This window comes from Gossypium hirsutum, chromosome A08, assembly GCF_007990345.1.
Source record: "Gossypium hirsutum isolate 1008001.06 chromosome A08, Gossypium_hirsutum_v2.1, whole genome shotgun sequence".
NCBI lineage: Eukaryota > Viridiplantae > Streptophyta > Magnoliopsida > Malvales > Malvaceae > Gossypium > Gossypium hirsutum.
Genome location: NC_053431.1, coordinates 101,734,928 through 101,751,878, shown reverse-complemented (window position 1 = coordinate 101,751,878; position 16,951 = coordinate 101,734,928).

Genomic DNA, 16,951 nt, shown 5'->3' with positions numbered 1-16,951 from the left:
CGAAGGCAACGGGTTAAATGAAGAAAGGATGATATGAACAGGATATCCAGATGGACACTCGTGGGAGGTCTAGGAAAAATAGAAGATTGAGGGATATGTTGCCAGCTTTGGAAGGTCGAATGATCAATATTGAGGAATCCATGGGTGGTGTGAAGGACACACTTAAGGTACTTGAGGGATGCATTGATAAGTTAGACTCGATGAGAATGCAGTTTAGGGACTATGTGGTCGAGGCTCTCAGTTTCAGTCCAGATGCGATGAGAGAGACCCTCAATGCTGCCATGGATAATTAGACCGAGTAGTTAATAGAGAAGAATAATGCTCTTGAAGCCATGGTAACTGCTCTGAAGGAACATGTGTTAGAGCTCAAGGGGGAGCTTACCACCTGTAAAGTTACTCTAGGTAATGGGATGTTGGCTTTTGGATCGAAGAAACACAGAATGGATGTTCCTAAGCCGAAAGAGTTTGAGGGGACGAGGTCCGTAAGAGATGTGGACAATTTTCTCTAGGGATGGAACAATATTTCCATGCGATATTCTTATATTGGAAAAGAGAAAGTTTTTCTTCTTACTTCCTCAAGAAGTATTGTTACCTGAATCTCAAAGAACTTATAAAGTTTCTTTCTCCCTAAAGGTAGAGTTGTCTGTAGATCTAGGTCTTTGTTAGTAGTTACTCCATGTCAAGGTAAGTTTTATGGCTTTTCATGTTATGCTATGAAAGATTAAGACCGTAAGGGTCTGAATAGTAAGATGAGGAAGTAAGGCTTTATATGACGGATTATCTAGGTTTGTGTTGATGGAAAAAGAGATAAAAATGAGTTTTAATGGTACTCTTCCGTTTCTTAAACAGTGGTAGCTACAGTTTCTTGTTGGATCTGGAGTTCAAGCTGCTAATTGTGGATGTCAGGTAAGTCTTTGTACTGACTCTTGCATATATACTATCCATACAATATACTTCTATGGTAGTTGATCGAACTATGAAATAGAAACCAGAAATGCATAATCTGAATGTTTGCCGAGGTTGCATGTATAGTTCGTATGAGATTGACAAGTATGTGTAGCTTGAGTTTAGTTGTATGGCACACCTGAAATGCATGTGATGAAGTGTTTGATTAGTGACTAAGTGTTGAGTCTTAAGCAATGTCAGTATATGAAGAGTCTGTAAAGTAAATCTATATATGTTTACTGCGGTGGACTCTAAAGAGGTCTGTTAAGACTTTAAACACAATCTCTGAAAGGAAAAGCCCATGTCCATGGCACCTTCCAAAAGGAACTAAAGGATGGTGATTACCTAATGGGATTCCCTGCGTGTCCCAGTATGATGATGGGCAAACCTGACATAACATGAGTTTAGGCAAATCCATATTGTAAACACATCAAGAAAGGAATGCCTATGTGGTGTAATATAAAAGGAACACCTATGTCGCACAATATGAAAGGAACGCCTATGCGGTGCAATGTGAAAGGAATGCCTTTGTGGCGAATCATGAAGGGATAACCTCTGTGATGAACCCTGCAATGACAACCTTTGTGGCATATTAGGAAAGAAAAACTTTGTGGCAAAATGTGAAAGGAATGCCTTTGTGGCAAAATCCGTAAGAAGCCCCCTCGTAGTGCACTCTTAAAAACTACTCTTGCGGTGAACAATGAATCAATAGCTTGTATGGAAAATTCTAACGTGACAGTATTTGTGAAGAATCTGAACGAAAGACATATATGGTAAAGTCTAAAAGCAGTGCCCTTATGACGTATCCTAGTAAGGCTCGCAATAGCATAACATAAATGAATGATTCTTGGCAGATTCTATGTTAAACTGTTTGGTGCGTTCAACATGGCTTGTAAGTGTAATTAGAAAGATTAGTAAGGCACAATGTTTCTATGGATACAATAAAGTGTTATACAATACCGTGATTTAATTGTGAATAATGAGGTGATAAAATATAAAAGAAGTGAGGGGTAAACGTAAAAGAAGTGTATTCTGAATAAGGATCTTTCCCATTGTATATTAGAAGGAATGTACCTGCTATGCATAGGTGATTAAACATAGGTTGTGGAGCAACGACATAAGGTAATGTATACAAGGGTAAGGATTATTCGGAAGAATGAACCTCTATAAAGGAAATGGGTAAAGACTCATGAGAGATCATACTGAAAGAGGCAAGTGGCATACTGAAGATGTCGATGGGTAAGAAATGAGTTCTAAGTAAGGTGTGGTATCTAACGTGTAAATAAGAATAAAAATAAATGGAGTATTCGCCAGTGACTAAGTTGAAGGTTCAGAATGATATGATCACCTAATTAAGTCATTAGTTGAGACATGCAGAAATTATATAGTAAATGATAGTTTCCTCACTAAGTTCTTATGAACTTATATGAGTGTCTGTTTTGTTACAGGCGAGTTGATATGAGTTTGCGCCAGGATGAATAATGCTATGGCTACACTTAATGAGTGGCGTACCAGACTGTTATACATATAGAGTAAGTTTGGCGGCATGTTCAAGAACCAATATACTCCTTATAAATTCACTCAGGGTATTTGTTATAAATTAAGGCTTCAATTTAAGTATAATTTTAGTTTAATTACCTCGTGTTGTATCTATATTTACTTAATGTACTTGTGTATTTTAGTTTGAAACTTGTAAGTTGTAATTATTGTAATTTGTATAAGTAGATTAAGATAGTGTATACATTCATGTGGTAATACCCAAAATCTGGATCTAGTTAATCAAACCAGTTTAAGGGTGTTACAAGTTTGGTATCAGAGCCTAATTCAGCCAGTTCTCGGATTATGAAGATGAAGAAGCCCTATATGCATAATATGCCAAGCCTGGTAAAGATTCCTCAGGTATGTTAAAACATTTATAAGTGAGAAGAATACTCTGTTATGTTAGTAGTATTGTGATAAGTAGGAAAATGGACAAACAAAAATAGTAACTTTAGTAGTAAAAGATTTGGGAAATTATTACAGAAGTGATGTAAAAAGGAAATACAAGGCAAAAAAAAAAATTTCAATTTCCTCCTTTGGTGAACTAATCAATGGACTCATTAGGAACCTTATATGTTTAAGGATGACTTTCAGGATTTTGCTCTGTATTTACTAAGCTCCCTTTGTTATCTTCAGCTCCTAGCGTAGTGTAAATGGAAAAGACAACTAATTATTTCCTCTCTTTGAAAGGCATCCCACTCCTCGCCCTCAGGATGGTAAACGTCAAAGTTGAATGACTCCGTAGAAATGTTATTTAGGCAATCAAAGTCTACCTTGCTAAGATCAGGAGGACTAGAGGCCACTTGGGTGTGCAGAATCAGATTTGATCTCTATTCTGGCAGCGCCTCAATAAGATTCCTTTAATCCTCTCGATACTTCTTAAAAGTTTCATCATGGGATTGGCGTAGCCTGTCCAACTCCGCCTAGTGACTTTTCTCTTGGTCCTTGAACTTCTCCTATAAGACAGATTTTTCATCCTTCAAGTGGTTGATCTTGTAACACCCCTAATCCGTATCCGTCACCGAATTAGGGTTACGAGGCATTACCATAAGACATAGCTTAACGCATTCATTAGACACTTTTTATGCATTAAAAATTTCTATTATAGTAATCAATAAAACAAACCAAATCAATAGATCATCACTAAACTTGAGTCACAAATATTACATATTTAAAACATTAACTAATTCAAACATTGAATCGTTCTAATATACTTTAAACAATGTGGTCATTAATTCCATGATATTCGAACACCTAAAATTTGAGTTATAAATATCTATATTTTTAATCACATATATCATGCACATAACAAATCAAATAATGCATTTTACATTTATTAGGAACATTAGCATATACGGCCAGAAAGATCAACTTCACAAAAGATTCAAATGTTACTCAATTATCTAAAATAATCTAACAATCACATCATTTACAACTATTACCAATGCGCAATATGTATATATATAAAACTAATATTCAAACTCAAAAACAACTCACCCAATTTGCATTAAACCATCATGATACTTTTTAACAATTATTACTATTCATTTGGTCGTTTTCTAAAACTTTGACTGAATATAAACATTTTAATTACATACTTATTCATTATCCATTACTATTTGTACCACTCAAAACATATCATAAGCACATGTTTACGAGACTTAATTCTCATGGAAAATTTTACCGTACCCTTTTAAGGCATATTAAGTACATAAAACCATTTAAGTTCTACCTATGCCGCATATTACTATAATGTATAACATACATACAAGATTTTATTTTTATGCTTCCTCCATTCGGCTAATAACATATCCACAAAAAGATTACATAGCTTCACTACTCCAAATTTACCAAAATTTTCCATTACAAAGTATATGAAATTTAATCTCCATTTATACAGCATTATTACACAACCAAATATGCAACTATTATTTTACCACCTTACTAAACCAAATCCTAGTCATATCAAATGCAACCCACACTTTTATCAAATACATCACGCCTACATAGCATAATCATAACTTAACTAGCTCAAAACATACTTAAAATACAACTTCTTCGATTATTTACTCATTTACCGAAACACTTAATCATGCACTTATATAATAACTTCCAACATTGACAATTTAAATCAAGCCATTAAATCTTTCTCCAAATGTTTCTCACATATATAACAAGCATTTAATCCAATAAAATTATATATCATGACCAAAATGAACCAAGTTTAAAACATCATTCAATATTAAACATACTAAACCTCCAACATTAGTATACCACATTATCTTCACTTTAACTATATGCAAAACTATCTTACTTTAATACCAGACCATATAGTCATATATAATCAAATCACCAAAACCAAAGCCAACAAAACCATATCTTGACCAAACCTTGAAACTGAGCTTAATAAATTAAACAAGCCATTTTCGCATGGCTTTTGTATACATATCCCAAAATCAAACATATTACAACTAGCCTATACATGCCATAGGTTTGAGAATTCAACTCATAGAATACCGAAGACAGTCGATAGTGTGATAAGCTCCTCTGACGATTCCCGAACTTGTAACTTGAATCCAAAATCTATAAAACAGAGGTAAGCATGAACACACAGAGTAAGCTTTCATAGCTTAGTAAGTCATAAGCAAACAACCGAATTAATAACGTAATCAAATCATTAAAACTAAATCAAATTATACTATCGTAGTTACTTTAAATCTTAAACTTACAAATTCATGTATTTTATGTGTACTTTCACATGTAGGTTATTCATGGTCGAATGAACATATACATATTTTTACAAACTATCATTCAATTTCCAAGCCAAAATATCTTTATCATAACTAATACATTGACTCTTATATGCATAAATTCATAAGTCAAAGGATAATAATCTCATATATATTTATTTTTTATGGCCGAATACGCATACACATATATAAGAAAAATATATCTTTCAATTTCAAAGCTAATGTAACACCCCAAACACGGCCCAGACGTAATGGCCGAATTTGACGTGCCACATTGAAGTTAAAAATCCACGCTTTGTTTTAGTGTTTTAAAAAAACCGTCGTTTGATAAGGCTTAACCAAGTGAATGGAAGCTGCGCACTAGGTAGGTATCCAAAAACAGAAGAGGTGAGCCGTGAAGGCTGCTTAAGTACCAAGCTCTTCGAATGGATCCAATCCTAGACATGCCCACAACCATTGCCACACTTTGGTGCGAGGTTAGGTTTTGAGAAAAACGAGTTAGAATTCATTTAAGTAGATATTTTTGATGAACCGATTAATTGTATCGTTGCGTTATTTTGAAAACAATTATCATTTTGAAAACGCGGCCTAAGTCTAACCCATTTTGGATTGTTATCAGTAAAATATAGGGTATAAAATAAAATAATCCCAGAAAAATAATTAAAATGGCCTTATTACAACCCAAAACCAAATAATAATATTAATAAGATAAAACTTATAAAGAAATAAATCGGCTACTTATTGTGATTAAAAGAAACAGAAACAGTAGTGTGGCCATCTCCGAGTCCCTCGCAGCTCTAAACCATCTAAGCTTAGGGATTACCTGCACAGTTAGAAATGGGGTGAGTTTACGAAAACTCAGTGTGTAATCCCAATAACATACAAACAGTGAAAACATAGTATCAGTACAATCTGGGCCAAAGCCCTATTTAGTCTTGACATATACTGGGCCGAAGCCTTTCGTTTAACGGTTACTGGGCCGAAGCCTTTTCATAAATCATATCACTGGGCTGAAGCCTTTTCATAAATCATTTCACTGGGCCGAAGCCTTTATTGTAAACGGTATGGCCCATAGGCCCATTTCAATATCACATGTAATGTCAATGGATGTATGCAAGCCCATTTCAATATCATATGAAATACCAATGAATGTATGCAAGCCCATTTGAGGAGACTACTCGGCCCACCATCAGCTACTCTCCACCCGTACCAACCAACACACCATGTGGGGAATGATTCAACCCACCCAACCAACAAACCACTGGCAGCATAGCTGCTTTATCATATATCTGGAGGCCTAGCCTCTTTTAATAACTGGGGCAAAGCCCTTTTCTGTAAACTGGGGCAAAGCCCTTTTCAATAAACTGGGGCATAAGCCCTTTTCGGTAAACTGGGGCATAAGCCCTTTTCAATAAACTAGGGCATAAGCCCTTTTGCACTTCCTCCATCCACATAAAAACCCAACCCAATGCATTTATGAATACATCATGTGCATTTCATACATATCATGTATATCATATCCCAATTATCAAATTTATAATTAAACCCTAGGGGTATAATGGTCATTTTTACCTAGGGGCCAAACAGTCATTTTCGTACTATAAGGGTAATTTCATAATTTTACCAAATATTAGGGTTTTCCATGTTCATCAACAATTATCAATATTTTCGAGTGTTTAAACAATGATCTTTAACCCACTTTATCAAACTCGGGCTTTTGGGCCCAAAACCTCTAATGGGCCCTACGAATGCCGATTTAGACCACTAAGCCTGCTTAATCCAAATTTTACAATAGTACTAACCGTGTTATCATGCAATTTTTCCAAATTCCATTTTTTATCAATTTTACCCAAATGGGCCCGAAAGCCCATTGGGCCCAATTTCAGCCCATTGAGGCCCAACTTACCATCGTGCACAAAATTGTGCTCTTACCTGTTCCATTGATCCAACCACCGATCATATCGTATCTATCGCACTTTAAGCAACGGCAAAATCACAAGTTTCTGAAATACCGGTATTTTAGCATTTCGGCTTCTCAGCAAATATTAATCTAAGCTATTACGAGGGTTATTACACACCTGTTACGGGTTGAAGTTGAAATGTTTCCATAATCAATCACTTACGATAACCACCACCTGTCACTCAAACTTAACTATTCCAATATCAATATATGTAAATCCTAAGCACATCAGTCATACGGAACATAAGGGCGTATTCATCATTTTACCATACAAGGGTATTACGGTCACTTTACCCTACAGGGGCTTTACGGGCTTTTTACCTATTAGGGGTGTTTTAGTCATTTCATCTTACAATGGTGTTTTCGTAAATCTACAAATCAAGGGTATTTTTGTAATTTTGTAAATCAGGGGTAGTTTGGTAATTTTACAAATTGAGGGTATTTCGGTAATTTCACAAACCAGTGGTATTTTGGTAATTTTACAAACTAGGGGTGTTTTGGTAATTCTACCCTATAAGGGTATTTCAGTAATTTCATAATTGAGGGTAAAACGGTAATTTTACAAATCAAGGGTAAAATAATAATTCTATAAATCGAGGGTAAAACAGTAATTTTATAAATCGAGGGTACTTTGGCAATTTTTACAAGTTAAGGGTATTTTAGTAATTTTACAAATCAGGGGGTATTTTAGTAATTTTACAAACCAGGGGTATTTTAGTAATTTTGTAAATCGAGGGTAAAATAATAATTCTATAAATCGAGGGTAAAATGGTAATTCTATAAATCGATGGTAGAATGGTAATTCTATAAATCAGGGGTACTTTGGTAATTTGGTAAACTAAAGTATTCTAAACAGGGATAACAATACGAATGGGCCTAAAGCCTATTCTCAGCCCAAATAGGCCCACACGCTCGTGTGGCCTTTTTAGCCCAAATCTAGCCACAGATACGAGATTCACCTAGCCTAGTCCAATATTTACTACACAATCAAACAACTTATCCAATTGGGCCCGTAGGCTTATTGGGCCCACATGACCCCTTTCGGCCCATCGCGGCCCGAAGTAGCCATCCTATAGCTAGAATAGTGAGAAATACACACCTGATAGAAGACTAGAGTTAATCCACGCTCCGAGCACTCTTAGCCGACGCCCAACCCAAACGAGCACGCCATACAGCGAAAGGGATCAGCCAAGAAAGGTACCTCTACTCTCCTCATGGTTCTCTCTATTTAAAGCCAGCTTCGCATCCCCTCTTATGTTAGCTTCCTGATGTGGGATCCCTCCATCATCAGAGTTTAAATTCAACACCAACTTTTTCCGCCCCCTGTTAGCAAAATAAATGCTCATTGCTTGCCATGGGATTCAAACCCATGCCTCCCCTCAAATGCTCCACATGCTACTTGCCACTAAACCACAAGGCTTTTTGTGTCATATTTTATCCCCAATTAATTATAAGGTCTAAAGGCCAAAGTCTAGGTTCCCTAAAAAACCAAAATAAATTGCAAGAGCCAAGGCTTGAACCCAGGCTCCTACACAACCTTAATGACGCCACAACCACTAGACGACATGCTTACTTGTGTCATTTATTTACCACAATAATTTAAAAGGCCCTTATCCAAGCATCCAAGTTTTTTTTTCACTTAATACCAAAATTTTTGCTAAAGCCCAAGTATAAACCCAATATTTCTCCAACACTTCTCAAAGCCATTAACCACTAAAGCAAACATTTAATTGTCTCATTTTATTGCACAATTAAATACCTATATACAACCTCCTTACGGACCCCCACTCAAGGCCCAATACTTCTAGGCCCAAATTCGGGGTGTTACAGCTAAATACCATGATATGAATACATGTACTTATACTCATGAATAAAAATATAATATCATATGCATATACATAGCAAAGGCCGAATATACTTCACAAGATACACATGTTCACGTTAATGACTTACTTACCTTGTTTCTAGTAGGTAATAAACCAATTTATACCTGATCATTTTAGCTCATTTTGCACATTCGATTCCAACTTAGTGATGCCCGATGAACCATTTGGAATTGGATATGACACTCGGATAATCACACATATATCGTACAATGCCAACGTCCTTGACGTGGTCTTACATGTAATCACATATCGATGTCATTGTCCCAAATAGGGTCTTACTCGTACACATATATCGGAGTCACATGTCGATGCCATGGTCTTACTTGCACATCACATATCAGAATCTTATGTCATGACATATATATCCTAGCTATTCCTAAGGTTCATATGAGGCTTTCGAACCTTGTAACTCGGTCGAAACAGATTCATAAACATTGTTTCCAAGCATAATCACATTCGACATTCACATATAAAATCTCATATAATTTAATTTCACCTTATAAACTCATAAATAATTATAATTAACAATCTCTATTTGCTTATAAACTTGCCTCGGATGATGTAAAACGGAACGGGACGACTAGTCGACAACTTTCATTTTCCCCTGATCCAAATCCAATTTCTATGGTTCTTGATCTAAACATATTCAAATTAGGCTCATTCAAACAGATTTTCATTCAATTTAGTCCAAAAACACATAAATAGGCAAATTACTATTTTACCCCTAACATTTACAATTTTTATAATTTAGTTCCTTTTGCACAAAACACAAAATATGCAAAATTTCAATAGACTAGGCCGAATTTTACCCATGTTCATACAAGCCCATATATTTCATTTATTTCATATTTTTTCCCTCAAATTATTATTTTTGCAATTTAGTCCTACTTACTTAAAATCATCAAAAACTCCAATACAAAACATGTTAATCTAAAACATATATTTCATATTTCATCATCAAACAATAAAAATCACAAGCTCTCATCAATGACATAACTTAAAATATTCATCAAAATCAAAAATTCAAGCATGGGTCTTGTAGATTACTTAGCAACGATCTCAAAAACATAAAAATTATCAAAAACCGAGCTAAACACATACCTTAATGAGCTTTAGAGATTGACCGAACCTTAACTTCTTTTATTTCTTTTCTTTGTTTTAGTTTCGGCAAGAAGATAAAGAATGAACACATAAATGGCTTTGATTTTTTTTATTTTTTATGTTATTCTTTATATATAATAACATATATTATTGGTTTCCTAAATAACCTTATTAAATTTATAATAAAGCCGTATAACATAAGCCCTTAGTCGTCTATTCAATAAGTCAATGAACATAAAATGGCTTTCACTTTTGTGCTTTATGATATATATTATATATATATATTATATCTTAATATAAGTTAAAGTTTAATTTACATATAACCTTAATGAAATAATATAAAAACTATATAATTTATGCCTACCACCAACCCACTAATAAATAAATGGGCTATTTACAACTTGAAGGCTTTCATTAATAAAGCCATTAACAAATCGATCCCTTTTAGAAATAACCACTAAATTTTTATTTTACGCGATTAAGTCCTCTATTCAATCAGGCACTCAAATGATAAAATTTAAGCACAAAAATTTCATAGATGTAAATTCACACAAAATAAACACAGAGAATAATTTTTAAATATTTTTCTGACTCGAATTCATGGTCCTTAAACCATTGTTCTGATTAGGGTCTAAATCGGGCTGTTACAAATCTCATCTTTCAACTAACTATTTTCTATCTGAACATACCCATGCTTGCTCTTCAGAGTTGTGATCTGTATAGATAACCTTGCGATCAAATTGCTTGAATATTGATGTTTCTGGCAAAGCCCAACCAAAGCATCAGATTTTACAAACTTTTCTAAATTTGCTACCTTGTTGTGGTAACGCCTACTAGCTTCTCTGAGAGCCCTACTCCAAAGACCGAGTTTGAGGGACGTGATCTTGGACACTTGAGCCATAAGAGATAGAGGATCCTTTAAGGAATTGGACACAAGGTAAGAGGATAAATGTCCTCTTAATTGTTGAGGCAACAAGCTTAGTTGTTACTGAAAGATAGAACTAAGAGATGTGAGAGATGGCACTGACTCTATCAGATCGCTCCAAGGAAAGTTGTTACTTGATTTAGTTGGGGTTGCAACTTGTGCTTTGTTAAGCTTTGGCCTGTAATGCAACATGCAAACCAGCATTGAAGTTGAACCAAATGAAGCAAAATCATTTTGTTTATTTTTAACTTAATTTGGTTGCTTTGTAATCTAACTTTTAAGTTAGTAGGATTTGGTCAAGATTTGAATGTGATAGCTGGTATGTCAGCTACATTTTATTTGTAATTTTAGCTAAGCTTTTGACAAGCATTTATGGGAGCAGTTATGTTAGGTAATTGTCATTTTTATTGTAACATATATACTTTATCCGAATGAAATGGAAAGTAAGAAAAATTTATTTCTTCCAAAAATTTCTGCTTTGTTGGTAGTTTCTCTACAAGTCTCAAGTCTTTGAAGCTCAAACTTCTTTTATATTTTATCCGGGTTAATTACATTGTTGCTCTATTTCCAGACAGAGCTTCATATTTCATCCGGATTACTTGCTTTTGTTTCCTTCTCTGCTGCAAAAACTCAACAAATGGTATCAAGAGCCTATCATCTTTGAGGGCCTCTGTTGTTGGTATTTTTCTTTGTGGAGAAAACTTAAAGAAGAAGAAGTTGAAGTTGTTATTTTTTTGCTGCAAGATAAGTTTTACACCATCACCTGTGTTTCTTGGAGAAAACTACCACAATTGGGTAGTGAAGATGAAGACATACCTCCAAGCACACGATTTGTGGAATGTTGTAGAGAGTGATGCTGAACCACCTCCATTGAGGGCCAATCCCACTATTGCACAGATAAGGTAACATAGTAAAGATTGTGCTAAGAAGCACAAGTCTATGGCTTGCCTACAAAATGGAGTATCCGATATGATTTTTACTAGGATAATGGCATGTGACTCACCAAAGCAAGCATGAAAGAAGCTAAAGGAGGAGTTTATGGGGTCAAACAAGACAAGGTAGCAGCAGCTGATCAACCTTAGGAGAGACTTTGAGAACTTGAAGATAAAAGAGTCAGAGACCATCAAGCAGTATTCTGATAGGATAACGACCATAGTCAACAACATTAGGCTTATTGGTAATGATTTTGGTGAGAGCAGAGTTGTTGAAAAGGTTATTACAACTCTCCCTGAGAAATTTGAGTCAAAGATTTCTTCATTGGAGGACTCGAGGGATTTATCAGCCATCTCACTGTTTGAGTTGGTAAATTCCTTGTATGCACTTGAGCAAAAGAGGGCCAATAGGCAGGAAGAGCATCCTGAAGGAGCTTTCCAAGAAAAGGTCAAAGAAGGGTCAGGTTCAAGTCAGAAAGGGAAGAAACCATGGCTTGACAAAAGGGAGAAATCAAAAAAGGATTTTGAAAAAAAGAGCTTTCCACCATGCATTCACTGCAAAAAGACCACACATTGGGAGAAGAACTGTTGGCATAGACCAGATGTTCAGTGCTGGAGATGTAAACAGTTTGGTCATATTGAGAAGGTGTGCAAGAACAAAAGGAAGGTACAAAGTTAGTAGCAAATGCAAGCTAAGGCTGCTGAAGACCTTCAAGCTCAAGAGGAGCATGTTTTCTCTACATCATGTTATGCAACCTCAAACAAAATCAGTAAGAACTAGTTAGTTGACAGTGGTTGTTCTCACCATATGGTTTCAGATGAAAGGCTGTTCAAGAATCTTGATAGAAGGTTTACTTCCAAAGTCAGAGTTGGAAATGGCAACCTTATTGAGGCCAAAGGAAAAGGAGATGCTGTGATCAACACACATTCAGGTAACAAAGTTATTTCTGATGTACTTTATGTGCCTGAAATAGACCAAAACCTGCTTAGTGCTGGTCAACTGATTGAGAAGGGTTGTTCACTAGTTTTCAAGAATAACTCCTGTGTTGTTGAGGATTCATTTGGTCAAGTATTGGTTACAGTGGCTATGACTGATAGGTGTTTTATGCTGGATGTAAATTAGTTAGAGAAAAAGGCCTATGCTAGTGCTACTGACTTAGCTAGCTTATGGCACAAGAGGTTAGGCCATGTCAGTTACAAGTCACTTGGTCTGTTGAATAGATTGAATTTGGTTGAAGACATGTCCAAAATTAAGGTTAGTGATGATTTTTGTGAAGTTTGCCAGCTTGGTAAGCAGGCAAGACTGCCTTTTCCAGTTACTAAGGCATGGAGAGCTCGAGGCAAGCTCGAATTAGTTCATACTGACATTTGTGGACCAATGAGGTCTTCCTCCTTGAATGACAACAAATACTTTGTGTTGTTTATTGACAATTTCAGTAGATTCTATTGGATCTATTTTTTAAAGCAAAAATCAGAGGTGTTTGAAGCATTCAACAAATTTAAAGCTCTAGTTGATAACCAATCAGGCTGCAAGATCAAAGCTTTGAGATCAGATAATGGTGCTGAGTATTTGTCCGAGAAGTTTTAGAAGCTGTGTGAGCAAGCTGGAATTCATCATCAGCTAACAACAGTTTATACTCTTTAGCAAAATAGAGTTTGTGAAAGAAAAAATTGAACAGTGCTCGATATGGCCAGATGTCTGTTATTTGAAAGTAAATTGCCAAGCAAATTTTGGGCTGAGGCTGTCAATACTTCAGTGTATCTGCTCTACAGGCTGCCTACCACTGCTATCAAGGACAAAACTCCTTTTGAAGTTTGGCATGATCTCAAACCAACAGTGTCACACCTAAAGGTGTTTGGTTGTGTCTGCTACACTCTTATACCAGCTGAAAAGAGAACCAAACTTGACAAAAGATCTATGCCTGGAATCTTTGTTGATTACAGCAGTATCAATAAGGGCTATAGGGTATTTGATCCCTCAACAAAGAAGATTTTGGTGAGTAGGGATGTGAAGTTTGATGAAAAGAAGGTTTGGAGCTGGAATGATGTAGATGCAAGGTTGGTTGAAGAAGATCAACTAGATAGCAGCTTAGAACTAGCTGAAGAAGGGTCAATTGATGATAATTTTGATGAAGCACCTGTGAGAAAGATAAGGACTATTGCTGATACCTACCAAAGATGTGATGTTGCAATAGTTGAACCTTCAGATTTTGAAGAGGCTACCAGGGACAAATGTTGGAAAAAGGCCTTGGAAGCTGAATTGGAAATGATCCACAAGAATGACACTTGGGATTTGGTTGATAGACCTGATCATAAGAAAGTCATAGGTGTCAAGTGGGTGTTTAGAGCTAAGTACAATGCTGATGGCTCATTGAACAAGCACAAGGCAAGGCTTGTAGTGAAAGGCTACAGTCAGCAATATGGCATAGATTTCATGGAGACATTTTCTCCAGTAGCAAGGCTAGACAAAATTAAACTTCTGTTTGCCTTGGCTGCACAGAAACAATGGAGAATTCACCAGCTTGATGTCAAGTCTGCTTTTCTGAAAGGCTTCCCCAAGGAAGAAATTTTTATTGAACAACCAGAGGGGTTTAAGGTTCCTGGTGAGGAGGAAAAAGTTTACAAGCTGAAAAAAGGCGTTGTATGGTCTAAAGCAAGCACCAAGGGCCTGGTACGATAGGGTTGATGAGTACCTATCTAGGCTCGGGTTTGATAAAAGTGTTAGTGAACCTACACTTTTTATAAAGAAATCAAAAAATAAAACTTTTCTGATTGTCTCACTTTATGTGGATGACTTACTTGTAACTGGAAGCAAAGAAGAGTTGATTAATGAGTTCAAGGTGAAAATGCAAGAAGTCTTTGAGAAGACAGATTTGGGAATCATGACATACTTCCTTGGCATGGAAGTGAACCAATCTGATCAAGGCATCTTCATTACCCAACATGCCTTTGCTTGGAAGATTTTCAATAGATTTTGAATGTCAAAATGCAAAATAGTCAGCACACCAATGGCTCAAGGGGAGAAGCTGACTAGTAGTGGGGATCAAGAAAGGGTTGATGAGAAGGAATATCGAAGCTTGGTAGGTTATTTACTTTACTTAACAACTACTAGGCCTGACATTATGTATGTTTTTAGCTTACTGTCCAGATCCATGCATTGCTGTGATGTTGTCCATTTTAAAGCAGCAAAAAGAGTTCTCAGATATTTGAAGGAAACTTTGAATCATGGAGTGATTTTTGAGAAGGCAAAAGAGCTCAAATTGATAGGGTACTCAGATAGTGATTGGGCAAGGTCCATTAATGACATGAAAAACACCTCTAGATACTTTTTTACTCTTGGCTCGGGAGTTTTCTGTTGGAGCTCAAAGAAGCAACAAACTGTTGCTCAATCTACAGCTGAAACAGAATACATTGCAGCTGCTACAACTGTTAATCAAGCCATTTGGCTTAGGAAACTTTTGTGTGATTTGAATGAAGAACAAGTCGAAGCAACTGAGATCAAGTTCAATAATCAGTCAGCAGTTGCTATAGCTAAAAATCCTGTTTTTCATGGCAAAACCAAACATTTTAAGATTAAATTCCATTTTGTTCAAGAGGCTGAACAATCGAAAGAGGTAAATCTAGTTCACTGCAGCTCAAAAAATCAGTTTGCTGATATTCTAACTAAGTCTCTCGGTGCCACACGATTTGAAACTTTGAGAAGAAAGATTGGGGTTTGTTGCATACAGTCCAAGGAGGAGTGTTAAGCTTTGGCCTACAATGCAACATGCAATCCAACATTGAAGCTAAACCAAATGAAGCAAAATCATTTTTTTTATTTGTAACTTGATTTTGTTGCTTTGTAATCTAACTTTTAAGTTAGTAGGATTTGGTCAAGATTTGAATGTAATAGCTGGTATGCCAGCTACATTTTGTTTGTAATTTTAGCTAAGCTTTTGACAAGCTTTTATGGGAGCAGTTATGTTAGGTAACTGTCATTTTTATTGTAACATATATACTTTATCCAGATGAAATGGAAAGTAAGAAAAATTCATTTCTTCCAAAAATAAGAAAAATTCATTTCTTCCAAAAATTTCTGCTTTGTTGGTAGTTTCTCTGCAAGTCTCAAGTCTTTGAAGCTCAAACTTCTTTCATATTTTATCCGAGTTAATTACGTTGTTGCTCTATTTCCATATAGAGCTTCATACTTCATCCGGATTACTTGCTTTTGTTTCCTTCTCTGCTGCTAAAACTCAACATGCTTGAGAAAGAAGGGCAGTTAACTAGACAAAAGGGATTGTCTCTGAGGGGTTCTCTGATAATGAAGGATCAAAAACATGCTTGGGAGAGTCTATTTGCGGAATGGAGCCTTTGAGAGTTGAAGGAATATTGGGAGGAATAGGAACCGAGGATGAGTGAATGGTTGTAGCAACATGATCCTTGTTTGATTTATGCCTCACTAATGGAGGGCTTTCGCTACTCCCAGAATCGTGAGTACCCTCATTTGATCTGACCCTTTTCTTTATGTTCTTTGCTGTTGTTTTACGTGGTGGAGCAGTAGTAATCTTCTCCTTGCCACGAGCTCCCTTAAGAATTGAGGAAATATCCATGTCTTGATGGTGGGAATGTAACGAGGATCTTGCATTATCAATAGGTTAGTTAGCTTGATTTGAAGATATAATTTTCCCATTTCTTGGGCATAGATTACAAATAGTATAAAAGTACGATGGAGGCTCTTTGATACGCCCTAGTAAAATGTACGCAAGTTCACTGTCTAAGTTATAAGGCCAAGCTTTAAAGGCTGACAACACGGATGGATCAATTCTTTAAGTGGTGGAAAAAGTTGGATTGTAACCATAGGGACTTAGATTTGTCAAATAGTGCTTAAATATATTTATGACCGAAACCAACTATACTAAATCAAGTGGGCAACC